This window comes from Castor canadensis, chromosome 1 (genome assembly GCF_047511655.1).
Source record: "Castor canadensis chromosome 1, mCasCan1.hap1v2, whole genome shotgun sequence".
Lineage (NCBI taxonomy): Eukaryota > Metazoa > Chordata > Mammalia > Rodentia > Castoridae > Castor > Castor canadensis.
The window spans coordinates 190,385,126-190,399,859 of NC_133386.1; the positions used below are offsets into that span (position 1 = coordinate 190,385,126).

The 14,734-nt window shown below is 33.0% G+C and overlaps 1 pseudogene; it reads right to left on the reverse strand.

Moving 5' to 3' along the window:
• Window positions 1-436: 436 nt before the first annotated feature.
• LOC109678807 (olfactory receptor 8H1-like) lies at window positions 437-1,354 on the reverse strand (annotated as a pseudogene).
• Between the last annotated feature and the right edge of the window lie 13,380 nt (window positions 1,355-14,734).

Below are 14,734 nucleotides of genomic sequence, written 5' to 3' on the forward strand. Positions count from 1 at the left end.
CTCATATAACTTCAATATTTTACTCTAAAAACAATTTTGGGAATAGCTAATGGTTTCCCATTTTATCTGTTTTTAAGTGTGAATTAAATTCACAGAGTGATTTGAAAATTGTACAAATTTTGCAACAATACCTCTTGTCATTAACAACATTCTCTAAAAATTACAGTATGCATGCCACATCACATTTTGCACATTAGTTTGTTACACTTAAAATATATATTGACAACAAACATTTAAGAGATATTTCAGGACTTCCATTTGCCATCTGGAGTTCTAAAATCATAACCTTGTATATGTCTAAGACTATGTTTTCATCTGAATTGACAGCTCCAGACAAATATAACCAAAGGATTAATTTCTTTTTAGAGAGAGATCAAGGACATACCCAATATGAAACAAAGATGGGCTTAAATGTTTAGCATCACTGATATTTTAACTACCTGGAGCCCCCTCTCTTCTGCATGACTCTAATCAAAGCATTTTTTCACTTCTTTCTTTCTAAGACTATCAATAAGAGGATTCAGCATGGGGATCACAATGGTGTGACAAACAGAAGCCACTTGATCCTTTCCCAAGGAGTAGGACTTCTTCGGTTTTAAATAAGTAAACATCACAGTGCCATAAAAGATGGTGACTCACAGGAGATGGGAGGGACAAGGCTTTTTGCTTTTCTGAGGTGGAACTAATTTCAGGACAGTACACAGAACTGACACATAGGAAGCACATATTATGAGAAGGGACATGGTTAAGGTGGAACCAGCAAAAAGGATTATCATCATTTCAACATCAAGTGTGTCCTCACAGGACAGGACTAAAATTGGGGATGTGTCACAGAAATTGTGATGGATTATATGAAAGTTGCAAAAATGTAATCTACTCATGAAAATCACATTGACAAAGGAAAAGTAATCCTATAGGACCCAGTGAGGAGGGTATTGCACAGCCTTGTGGACATTAGCTAGTGTAGAGGATTGGAGATGGCTATGTAGCAATTATAGGCCATTTAGGGGAGAAGAAAACATTCAGTAGCACTAAAGAGTACAAAAAAGAACATTTGTGTGAAGCAGCCCATGAATAAAGTATTCTTGTTGGAAGTCGCTAAGTTACTTAAGGTTTTAAGCGAGATGACATTTGGATAACAGAGGTCAAGAAATGACAGGTGAGTGGGAAAAAAATACATCAGAATATGAAGCTGTACATCCAGTTGAATGATCAGTATCATCCCTATATTCCCCAGCACAGTGACCAGGTATATCAGGAGAAAGAGCACAGAGAGCACCAACTGGATCTCTTCAGAGTCTGTCAGTCCCATCAGGATGAAGTCAGGCACATGTGTGTTGTTCCACATACTCATAGTGTGCTCCTCTAAACTGTTCAGGAATCAAAGTCAAAACTCAGCTCAATGACTTTTAAAAGTCTTTTTGTTTATATAAATGGTCTTGTATTAATTTTTATAATTAATTCACTTTTACAAAAATTTGTAATATAATTTAATTATTTGACACATAAACCAATTGCAAAATATAGATATAGGCATAAAGTGACCTTTAATTATTATATATTTGGTAAATTGTCAGAACTTTTATTAAGAGTGCAGTGGATTCCCACCCATCACAAAAATCAATCCATCAATCAGTAAATAAATAAATATCACTTGGCAAAACATTGTATGCTTCATAATTAGAATAGACTTGATTGTGTTCCGAATACATTCCTCCATTAACGTGTTTAATTTACATGAAGTGTAATACCACAGTACTACTATTGTTCACATATTCTAGATATGGTAAAGCATAAAGAAATTTCAAATGATTTGAGGTCAGTGTGAATACTTGCTGTCTGCGGGGTTTTCTGCTTTGATTCTGAACAGCATGATCACAATAATGTATGCCAGCTGATGACTACTTTCGTAAACCTGGGCAAAATGCTAGAGACATAATGAACAATGATAGAAAGCAATTTTGATGTACCCATGTATTGTTTTAATATTTGCAATATAAGTTAACTCTAATTACAAATAAATTTGACATACAAGGTACTTTAGTAGGGTGTATTATGAATATAGACCACATATGAGTGTTAATTTTGTAATGCATGATATTTTCATTTCTTAACCAACAAAAATCAATGTTTTCCATAGTATCCAAGGCATGAGCATTGCTTGTAGTCTCTGATTCCATCAGCTCTATATTTCTGATTGTACAAATACTGATAATTTTGGGCAAGATCCAAATGATACTTGTAGCATTATTCAAAAAAGCTGCTGTTTTATTTTACCTTACCTAAAGTCTTTTCATTTTACAATTTTAATAAGAATACTTACTGTGAGCCAAAGATGGTGAAAAAACAAAGTTATTCTTGCATATCACATACCAAAAAAATTAATCAATACCCAATTGTTCTCCCAAATAGAATATGAAATCCATTTAAGTATTTGAAAAATTCTGTACTGTATCTTTTGAATTCCTTTAAATAGTCTATTTTACTTTTTTGCACATTCATTTTTTTTATCCTGTGATAAATTAAATCACTCTCTAAATTTTGTTAAGGTTGACCAAAGGGAAAGTTTAGTGGAAGTTATGTCTCAAAAGAAGCCCGAGGAGCTACTGTGAGAAAATCAGAGCAGTGTGTGCCTTGCTTCTCAGCTGGGAAAGTTCAGGGTGCCCCATTTAATAGCCATGAGAATCCTGCAACAGTTCATCCATCTCAGGGACCAATTTCTAATGAAAGTTACTTGACATATTTTCAAGGACAAAGTTCAAGAACAAAATGAGAAAAGGATTTTCCTTTTCACATAGAACTTCCACAGTGAAGGATATGATCACTTAAACATCTGTTTTTGATGGCAAAATTTTTAACAAATTTATTTTGAAACCTTACACCTAAGAATTTATAAATTTGTCAAGTATAATGTTGATGTAGTATACTCAGCACACCAAGCAATTTTAAACTAGTTTGGAGAAGAAATTTTCAGGGAAATAATTGCTTTATGATTGACATTATAAAGAATGGAATTTAAAATTTATCACATGAAAAATATTATATTCAAAAGTTTGATTCCATCATGAATAAAATGTCATTAAAAAATGACAGACTTCCAAAAACTGAATGAAAGCAATTACAACTTATTAACATGATAGCAGTTTCTCTTAATCATTTCACTTTGTGCACATACACTTGTTTGGACATATACATGAAGATACCATACTTATTATTATACTGTATATTCAATATGTCATGTTCATATTGAGGGTTTAATTTTTAGAATATACCATAACCTCTGTTCTGTTAACATCTTGTAGGTATCACAATTTCACTTTTGTGGTGTTGGCTGGTGTCCCATCATTCAGTATGTAAACTGAGAGTTCACTAACTGATAAATTCATCTTTTGGGGCATCACAGGAAACGACAGATTCATTTTTCTGGTTTGGTAGAGTTACATGTTTCATTGCATACAATATTTGTACAATGTGGTTTGTTATCTTATTATATTTGATTTTTTATTAAATAAAATGACAGAAAAATGACAAAATGAACCCTGAGACTGGTAATCATTTTGTAATTAATTTAGTGACTAAAATCTCACTTCCTGTGAATATTACTAGGTTAAAAATATCTTTAAAAGATTTAAATAATTTTATATATAATAATAAAGTTAAATTACTCTAGTTTTATCTAGTATTAGTCTCCCAAAATGAGGAAGCAAAAGGAAAATCTGAACAGGTACATAGTAAGAATCATGAAAAGTTTCTTGAAAGTTTTGCATTAAGTGATCATAAGATATTTTTCTACAGATATGTCTGCTCACACCCAAGAATTTTGGGAGATAATTTGTTTAGGAGAATAAAGAAACTACTTTTTGTGAATTGTTTTATTGGTGAGCTTTTGGAAGAAAAGTATTTTTTCTCACAATTTTATTTGTTGGTGAGGCAGTTTAATCTACAGCTTTTAAATTCAACATCAAACTATGGAACAAAATGTAACCTTGAGGTTTAGGACAAATTTGCAGTTCTGTGTGATTATCTTGGTTATGAGGCAATGTTTGGCAAATCTCCTTGAACAAGCTTTTCTTGTTCAGTTTTCCTCACATTTAAATCAATATTCATTAAATATTCATTAAATATATTCATTAAATATAAATTAAATATTAAATTTTCATTAAATATTCATTGAATATTCATTAAATATACAAGACAATTCTCATATCAGCACTGTATCATAGCAAAAGTCAAAGAGTGATAAGACATTTTTTTTTTCATTTTTCTTTTATTATTCATATGTGCATACAAGGCTTGGTTCATTTCTCCCCCCTGCCCCCACCCCCTCCCTTACCACCCACTCCGCCCCCTCCCTCTCCCCCCCCCCAATACCCAGCAGAAACTATTTTGCCCTTATTTCTAATTTTGTTGTAGAGAGAGTATAAGCAATAATAGGAAGGAACAAGGGTTTTTGCTGGTTGAGATAAGGATAGCTATACAGGGCATTGACTCACATTGATTTCCTGTGCGTGGGTGTTACCTTCTAGGTTAATTCTTTTTGATCTAACCTTTTTAAATGTTCTTCAATTTAAACGAAAGTGTAGTTTAATTCCTAGATCACCACATTGTAAACCATGATGGTTTTATATCTTTCATGTCTCTTTCTCTCTGCTTTCATTTGTTTTCCCTACTTTCTTATTTGATGAATTATTTTTATTATTATCTTATATTTTCTTCTAACTTTGGCCAACTAGAGAATGAAAAGTTTAATTGTTTGAAATTGATTTCACTCATATTGAATAGCATGTATTAGTTTTAAGAAATAATGTTTCATTTATACATTTTCATACATATAAATAATCTACATTGATCATATTCAACTCATCTCTCACTGTTGTCTTAATTTTCCCAAATAATCCCCCCCTTCCAATTTAAAATCCTTCTTGATATTTCATATGAAAGAAATCATGCAATATTTATTTTTCTGAGTCTATCCTATTTTGTTAACCTGACAATATCAAGGACCACCCATTTCCTGCAAACAACATGATTCTATTGTTCATAATTATCCATTATGGACATAAGGCACATTTTATCCACTCACCTCCATATGGGAATCTAGGGTGATTCCATAACTTAGCTATAGTAAATAGTATGGAAATAACGTGGATAAAATGTATCAATATATGCTGACTTTGATTCCTTGATGTATTTACCATCCAACACACACAATGTGGTCCTGTTGTTCCCTCCTGGTCCTCCTACATAAGCAGCAGTGGAAGGTGAGAAGACAAGCATCATCCCAGGGTATGAAGTCAAAAAATTCCTTTCTTATTGGGCAACACGTTGGTGGGATCACAGCCTCTATGCATGACATGATACAGAGAGCAGCAAGGCCTCTCATGGTATGTCATCAAAAGGAAACTCTCTCCACAGTAGGAAACCCCATTGTGTGACCACAGAATTTACCTTCCTTAAGAACCAGGGCTAGAAGAGAGTGACTAGGTGGATTGCCACCTGTATTTTAAAACTTAACTTGCTGCTTTCTGGCTCAAAAGACACACCAAGGATTTGGAAATAAAGCTCCAATGAAAGGAGCAAACAACAGAAACAATCACAAAACCAAGTACGTAGGGCAGTCCAAGTGTGCTTCTGCTTCCTTTTTATACCTTTATTAGTGTCATTTTCAATTGACAAATTATAATCGCATTCATTCATGGGGTGCAATATGATGTTTAAATGTACATTTACACAATCATGTTATTTAACATACTTATTACCTCAAAAAGACAAACCTCACTTGATTCTACTTGTGTAGAATATGAAGAAATTTAAATATCTGAAGAGAGTAGAATGATGGTTACAAGAGTCTGGTGGTAGCAAAAAGAAAGAGGAAAGTTGGAGGGAATTTTTGGGCAAAGGAAAAATGTTTCAGACTTAGAATTCTCCAAAATTCACACTTTGCAGCAGGGGGATCATAATCAAGAATAATGTCATGTATAGGTCCTAGTCACTAAGATTCCTTTTCATGTCTTCCTGAATTTTAAGTGGAGAGTGAGAGAACCTGTGGCTTTATGACTTTCATGATGTGGGAGATGGGCCAAGTATGGATTCAAACATCTTCAGGAGGGAGCCAGAAGGAAGTTCACCACACAGGATTCTAGTCATAAAGGGATCTGGAAACAGGTTGGCCTTCCAAAGAATTCTGCATAGACAAAAGTTGAACTAAAAGATGCCCAAAGCTGCCTGGTGACAAGAAGCTCTTTGAATCCCCTGTGAGAGAGGTGTCACATGTTGTTTTTCCTGGGACACTTCTGCCTGCTCTGCTTTTTTCTGTATTTTCACCCATACTTCTGGAGATAGTTCTTAACAAATTTTTGTTTCTCATAAATCTTAAAATAAAACAGTTTCTCCTATAAGATGATCATAAGTATTTTGCTGTCTCACACAGAATCTGCATTCATTTGAACAGCAAGTAGTACTGGGAGTTAATCCAAATGTCAAATGGAAAGTTAACTTTAGAGACCTTCCAAGAAATAATGATTAAACGTACTTTGGTGGGAAAAAACTCTGAGCTTCCTTCAGGGGAGAAACTAAAGACTCTGTGTGTGATGTTAAACTGGTTACCATTTTCAGAAGGACCAACAAAGTACTAGGTTCTACCCTACCTGTCCTTGTTCTGACCAGAAGTCTACAATAGCCATAATGAAGTCTTGTGATCCAGACTGTGATGGGTGTTAGAGAAGTAGCCTGGGTATGGTTCCAGAGCAGTTTATGGATAACTGCTATGTTATTGATTTCCTCTGCTAAATATGCAAGAAGATTGTGCTTTCCATGGTAAAATTTTCTCCCTCTTAGACCAAAAGCATAACTTCAGTATGAATGATTTTATAGTAGTCTATTAGATATTTATCGCAATGTTTTTTTAGTTACTGGGGCTTAAACTCAGGGCCTACACCTTGATCTACTCCACCAGCCCTTTTTTGTGATGTGTTTTCTCAAGATAGTGTCCTGGGAACTATTTGACAATGCTGGCTTGGAACCTCAATCCTCCTGATCTCTGCTTTTTGCAGATTAAAGGAGTGAACCACTGGCACCCAGAAATAGCAATATTTAGTATACTGATTTTCACATTATTCACTTATTTATTCAGAGCATGTTTTCTGTTTGTTAATTTACAAAAGGCAAAGTAAGGAATGATTTCTTTATTTTAGATAAATAACCATGAGTAATAAACTAGGAACAAAGCTGTGGCTTTCAATTACATATTAATCTGAGGAATTGTAGAATGGTCTAATTTTTATTTTTATGAGTGCTGTCCACAACTATCAGTTTTCTCATAACATGACCATTTGCACTTTCTAAAGCCTCACATTACTAGAGCTTGAGAAGACAAAGATCATCTTACTAGAAATTCATAGGATTTTGCACAAGGAAAATTTTCCCATATCTCTAATATTTATATGCTCCACTCTTCTCCAAAAAGGTTACTCTTTTTAAATTTGTAGTAGGAAACATAAATTTTAATTTATTCATTCCCACATATGCAAGAGTATGATATGTTAAAAAATTCTAGGAAATAATTAACTCCATTTATTCAACAAATAAGTGTCAGGAATATACTATGCCATAAACATTTCTCCATGAGTGCCAGAATGATGGAGTAGAGTATGTTACAGTTATTCCTCAAGGGAATTTTAATTCATTTTTACAATGGAAAGTGTAATGATAGCACAATGGAGGAAGAAATTCAGATTTTTCTAGGGCATTATGCAGAAAATTTTTAAGGATACAGAATTTCTCTCAGTCATTGTTTATGATTACTATATTGGAGGGAAATTAACTCTGAACACTATGGTAGATATATATAAAAGAAGAAAAAAATTTACCCCATAGTGAAATAGACAAACTACATTGTAAATTGAAAATGAGGGGCAATAAAAAAATGTACACTAAAAATAGAAGATATGCCTTTCTACATTAAAACTATCTAGGTGGAGAGCCAACTATGACATTAATTTGAAATGTTTAAATAACCATAGAAAAGCAGCCAAGTATCCTCATGTCCATCTGTAATCCCACCTATTTCTTATGTAAATGTAGGATGGTCACAAGCTTGAGACCAGTCTGAAAAAAGTTAGAAGACCCTATCTCAATACCAAAATATAAAAAATGAAAGAGACTGGAGGTGTGGCTCAAATGGTAGAGTTTTTTATTAGTAAGTAGGAGGCCATCAGTTCAATCCTCAGTACCAGGATCATATAACACAACGGAACCAAAACAAGATGCTTTCCTCAGATGGAGTGATAAAGAGACACTGAAAGGTCAGTAGTAATTATTCAGCTTAATGTTTAATGTGAAACTTTCATTTTATCCATTTGCCACTGTTCCTAAATAATTTTTTCTTTGCCTCTTTTACTTCTTTGTTTCTCAAGCTGTAGACAATGGGATTCAGCATGGGAATCACAATGGTGTTAAATGTAGACACTATCATGTCATGCTCCAAAGCATAGCTCGTGCTTGGTCTCAAATACGTGAAATGGACTGTCACATGATAAACTGACACTCCTGTTAAGTGAGAGCCACATGTAGAGAAAGCTTTTTGTTTTCCTTCAGATGAATGGATCCTCACAATGGCTAAAAGGATGAAGCCGTAAGAGATGAAGACAATTAGGATAGTGACAATCTCAACGGACCTCATGAAGATGAGTAGTTGAATCTGATTTACATGAGTGTCAGAACAGGAAATAGCAAGTAGAGGAGGAATATCACAAAAGAAATGTGTGATTTCATCAGATCCACAGAGAGGTTAGAAGTGGCCACTGTGCGTATAGTGGCATTCAGAGTCCTACTAATGTAGGAAGCAATGATGAGTGTCTTATATATTCTGGGTGACATGCTCACTGAATAGAGAAGAGGGTTGTAGATAGCTACATAGCGGTCATAAGCCATTGAAGCCAATAGAAAGCACTCTGTGGTCCCAAAAGCCACAGCAAGAAATATCTGCACTGCACATCTAAGGAATGAAATGACTTCCTTCTTTGACATAAAATCTATTAGAATTTTGGGGGTAATAGCTGCAGAAAAACAAGCATCCAAGAATGATAAAAACACTTGAGAAATAGTACATAGAGGTGTGGATCCTGGAGTCCCCAATGACTGATAAAATCAATACTAAATTTCCCATGACAGCAAAAGTTGCTAGAAAAAGGATGAGAATAGAATAACCTAGAGTTTAGTATTATCTGTGAAGCCCTTGAGCACGAATATGCTAACTGCAGTGATATTCATCATGTTGAAATTGCTAGGATAGACATGAAGATATTCAGAAATTTAATCTGCATATAGCGATGAAAATAATGAGTAATGTATTTTATTTATCTCTTAGAAATGTAAAATATCCAAGCTGTGGATTAGAAGACAATGACAATATGGTTGGCCCAGGACTGATGTCTCTCATGAGGGATCGAATGGAAGATATGGATGTTCATTTACTGGTTGAACTCAGGCCATTATTTAATCCCTCAGGTCCATGAGTTCATTTATCTCTGTATTCTATTTACTTTCAAAGTAAATTATATTAAAACATAGAGTGAATAGGTAATAAATTCCTTGGGAAATTCAGATATATGAGATAATATGTCAGCGGACAGATCACAGGATGGAAATGTCAGAATTCCAGATAATTCAGCAATGTTGAAAAATGATTTGCTACAATTTTCTCTCCTACAGAACAAGAGTAATACCTATTTTACAAAATAAGAATAAATATTGAAGAGCAGCATATGTTAATAAATTGACTGTTTGAAACAATATTTCATATAAACTATGCTGAATTAGTATAGAAAGCAATAGCTTTCTGTATTACAATATTTTACAAGAAAAATTCTAAAACTATGTGTATATTCATTAGGTCTAATTGGGATTTTATTTGTACAATTAATAATTATTTAAGGGAGAAGAATGTCCATGATAATTATGTGACAGCATCTTTCCTCAGTATCTTTTTCTTAAATTCTTGGCACTCCACTACCTTTTTTCAGCTAAATAGTTGGTCATTTTCAATCCTTCTTAAAATATAAATTCTTGCTGGTTTTTCAACATTTTTCACTTCCTTAAATCTCTGGTGTGAATCATAATTATTCTTAAAAATTAGAATATATGAGATTTTTCTTTAGAGTTTTTATATTTGTGTATTGTTCACAGAGGCATGAAATAACAACTAAGTAACTACATTAAGTCACAAATGTTTCATAACTAACACAAAGTAAAGTTAAAATAACAAAATCTTCATAACTAGATACACAATTAAACTTTAAAAGTAATAAAGTGGGAAGAGAAGCAAGATGTAATAAAGGAAATCTTTGCTCATTAGCTTTACGTTTAAGCAGAGAAGATATCAAATGATAACCTATGTGTAAGTTCAGTTTCTACTGTTGGGCTCAACTACAGCACTACCTAGAGGATAGAGTTATTGCATTCACATAATTAATTAATCTTTTGTGTTCCACAAATCATAGGAAATGTGCATTGGTCTTGAGGGCACATGACATGCTGCCAAGGATAATTTGTACACTACTTCAATTCATCAGCATTCACCAATCTCCTTATAAAAGACCAGCATTAATTCCTTCAATGAGAGGACCAGCATTTGGATTAGCAACAGTGTCAGAACAGAAAGAGAAGGAAGTCACACTCCAACAGTCTTCTGGGGAAGGTGGAAAGAATTTTGTTGAAGAATTATCAATATTAAATATATCCATTAATGTTTAGAAAGAGTAAAGGCAGAGAAACACAAAAATTACTCTCAAATAAGGTGCTGTTCTTCCCCTTTGTTTCTTCTGCATTTTCTTCCTTCTTTAGTTCACTTTTAATAAATACTTAAATTATCACTTTGTGAAAAGTCATTCTCTTTCCAAAGGGATGTCATTATCAATATTTTCAACAAGAAAATAATTTTGGAAGTCCAAACATATTATAAAATTTATTTTCCTAAAATTAGATTTAAAAGTTTCAATAACACTCCATGAATACAAATATAGAAAACTTCTTTTCACAATATATTGCTACCTCTATATCTTGTGTTTGTTTCTTCTCTCTTTTTTTCAGTGCTGGCATTCTGGGATTTGAACTCAGAGCCTACACCTTGATCCACTACACTAGCTCTTTTTTTGTATTTCTTTTTGAGAGGGTCTGCAGGGCTGGTTTCAAACCTCTATATTCCTGAGTAGCTAGGATTACATGTGTGAGTCACTGGTTCCTGGTCTATTGCCTATTTTGGGGATGGTTTTCTTCTCTGCTATTCATATGGTTTCATCCTTCAAATGTCGAAGTAATTATGGATAATGATGTATTTAATTGCCTATACATAATAATATAAATGAAGAGTGTGTGTCTGATTCATCACGTGAGAGATCCCTAAACACAACTCAATCACAAAGGCTAGAGAACTTTAAGATTTTTTAATCTTAAATTACTGCCAAATTAAACTAATCAAAATTAAGTAAAAAAATAAACCATGGCTTGGAGACAATAGATGCAATTATGTATTGTAGAAATGATACACTAAAGTCCATAGAAATATGGATAATTATATATATATATATACATATATTCCATTTACCAAAAAGGAAATCTCTAGGAGGCAATGCTTATTATTAACTTCATTGAATATCTGAAAAAGGCAAGTGTAAAATGATATAAAATTTTCCTATACACTCTAAAAATAAACACTTAAAATTCTGTGACAACAAAATGATGATGAGGTGATGAAGTAAAGCCATTTTAAGAAACAATTTGTAAATTTATAATAAGTTTATATAAATACAAATCCATGAAACAACATGTACAGTTAAATGAGTAAAAAAGAATAAGTTCAAAGAATACATTTGAGTGACAAGGAACATGAACAATAAGTCAAAACTATATTGCATTAAAGAGTTAATAAAATTGAAATATTATAGTAGATTTTCTGAATGAGTTAATGGTTAAATACCTAAGTAACAACTTGCATGTGAATTACAAATTATAGATGGGCTTATCTCTCAAAAAAGAGATAATTTGATGGGTCCCAGCTATGTTTAACAAGAAGAGGAAGATGGATAAAGAGTTTCAATTAAATATAGTTTGAATTTCTATGGTAAAAATGAATCAAATATGAGATGAGTATCAATATCAGTTATTCTCCTGTATTATATTCATTAAGGAAATAAAAATTAAAAGAAAATAAACTTTGTTGAATGTGATTGAAATGCAACACAACAAGGGGATTGGACTATGAGCACATGATAAAAGCAAGAGCACACAAGGGAGGGGTAAGGATAGGTAAGAAACCTAAAAAGTTAGCTAGCATTTGTTGCCCTCAATGCAGAGAAACTAAAGCAGATACCTTAAAAGCAACTGAGGCCAATAGGAAAAGGGGAACATGTACTAGAGAAAAGGTTATTTCAAGAAGAATTAACCTAGAAGGTAACACCCACACACAGGAAATCAATGTGAGTCAACACCCTGTATAGCTATCCTTATCTCAACCAGCAAAAACCCTTGTTCCTTCCTATTATTGCTTATACTCTCTCTACAACAAAATTAGAAATAAGGGTAAAATAGTTTCTGCTGGGTATTGGGGGGGGAGAGGGAGGGGGCTGAGTGGGTGGTAAGGGAGGGGGTGGGGGCAGAGGGGAGAAATGACCCAAGCCTTGTATGCACATATGAATAATAAAAGAAAAAGAAAAAAAAAGAAATGCATCTACTGTTTAATGTGCTTAGCATTCAGAAGAAAATGATCAAGTTCAATATAATTCTTGCCATTAGTTCAATTATATTTCAGATTCAATATATGAAACAAATGACTTAGAATCTGAAAATACGCGAAACATCATTCAGTTTTGTAATTTAAAATCATCTGTGATGTTAGGCTATCTCTACAAAGAGTTTTTCTCATTAAAACAACAATGTGTTTGAATGAGGCAGCACCCAGTGACCTATGACAAGATATACCAGTTAAATGCTTAAAGAAATAAATACACAGACTGGTGAAGTTGCTCAATTGGCAGAGGATCAGCCTAGCAAATTCAAATCCCTGTGTTCAAGTCCCGGTACCACCAAAAGTAGATAAAAAAGATACAGAAATATTTACTTTAATATGCTCATTTGGTTTATAAATTTAGGGTGAAAACATAGTTTAATGTGTTTCATCAAACTTCTACTTAATTAGTACTCATTTGGTCACAAAATGAAAATTATAACCAAATTCTAGAAAATGTATATGACCAGAATCTTGAGTCATATATTTCATTCTTTATTTTTCCTAAATTTAATTATTTTTTCTGTATTTGGAAATCCAACATCTTGCCTTGTAGGTACAGCTCTACCAGCTATTTTATTCTTCAGTTACAGGTAGTATATTTGCTCTGTGATACACAGGAAAACATTATATCAGAACCTAATTCAATGAACTGTGGGTTAAATATTTTAATTATGACTATTTTTTCTGCCTGCTCTTTATTTCTATGAATTGTTCTTTAAAGAATGAAGAAGTTTTACAAGCAAGCAACTCATACTCCTGTCCTCTCACCATATAGTATATGTATAGATATAGTTGGGTAGATGGCAGAAAAAAACAAATATCTGGATTTGATGTTGGTATACTAAGTTTTCAAAGGAGGAGAGAAGTACTATCCATGTTTTCAGCTTTCCTGACAGAAATGGACTTTTGTAATATTTTGTTCCCTTTTGTAGCCACTCTTAAAGCTAAGGGTAAACTGCAAAGTTCAATACCATGTATCCCTCAAATTGCCTATGCTTTTTACTGCTTTGCATTTTCTCCTCTTAGAACATAGCTACTGTCTACACGTGACATCCTTAGCATCCTCCATCTGTAGTGAAATAAAGCAAAACATGATTTTTTAAAAAAAATGTCTGATGAGGGAACCATTAGAAGTCAATATTACTGCAGAGTTGCTTTAAAATTATATAATTAGCAGAACAAATTGAACTGAATTATTGATTGCTTTTCTTATTTTATCAAAATTGAAGCACTGTGAAAGTGCAGTAGGGCTGATGTATTTTGTCACTCTGATTTTAGATCTGTATTGTTCATATTTCAAAGTGGTCTGTACTCCTCCATTCAGAATATGAAAGCATACACAGAAAACATTTTCTGTTTTCACTGTTGCTATCCAACATGTGCTAATCTTGAATTTTTAGAAAGAACTTTACATAAATTAGAGTTTGGTAAATACATTCTATGTCATCTATCCAATAGCAAAAATTAAAATATTTTATCATACATATTTAGTGGTTGAAGAGTGATACAAATAACATTTTATATCAAATTTTAGGTCATGAAATATTCTGCAAAATTGTGAAATTTCTTATACTTGTGGAACAGCAAACTCCATTTTAGTTGGATTATGAACATTGTTCACTGAGACAGTTTTATTCACTTGCTCCCCCATTAATGAAGCCCTCAGGAGCTGTTTCAAGGGGACTGTACTCCAATTACCTTAATCAGAAAACAGTATGATTATTTATTAAATGAAGAAATTGTATGTGGCTCTGGAGAAAGTCATTAAAGGCAGACATTTATAAAATGAGATAAGCTCTCTGGTTTAAAATGATGACTCAGAAAAAATTTAAAATATTTTAATATGAAATGAGAAACCTTAAGATATGAGATATGAACTTACTACAAAATAATAAGACAAACACAAAAATACCACAGATATGGAAGAGAAAGATGTAAACCTCTGTAAGG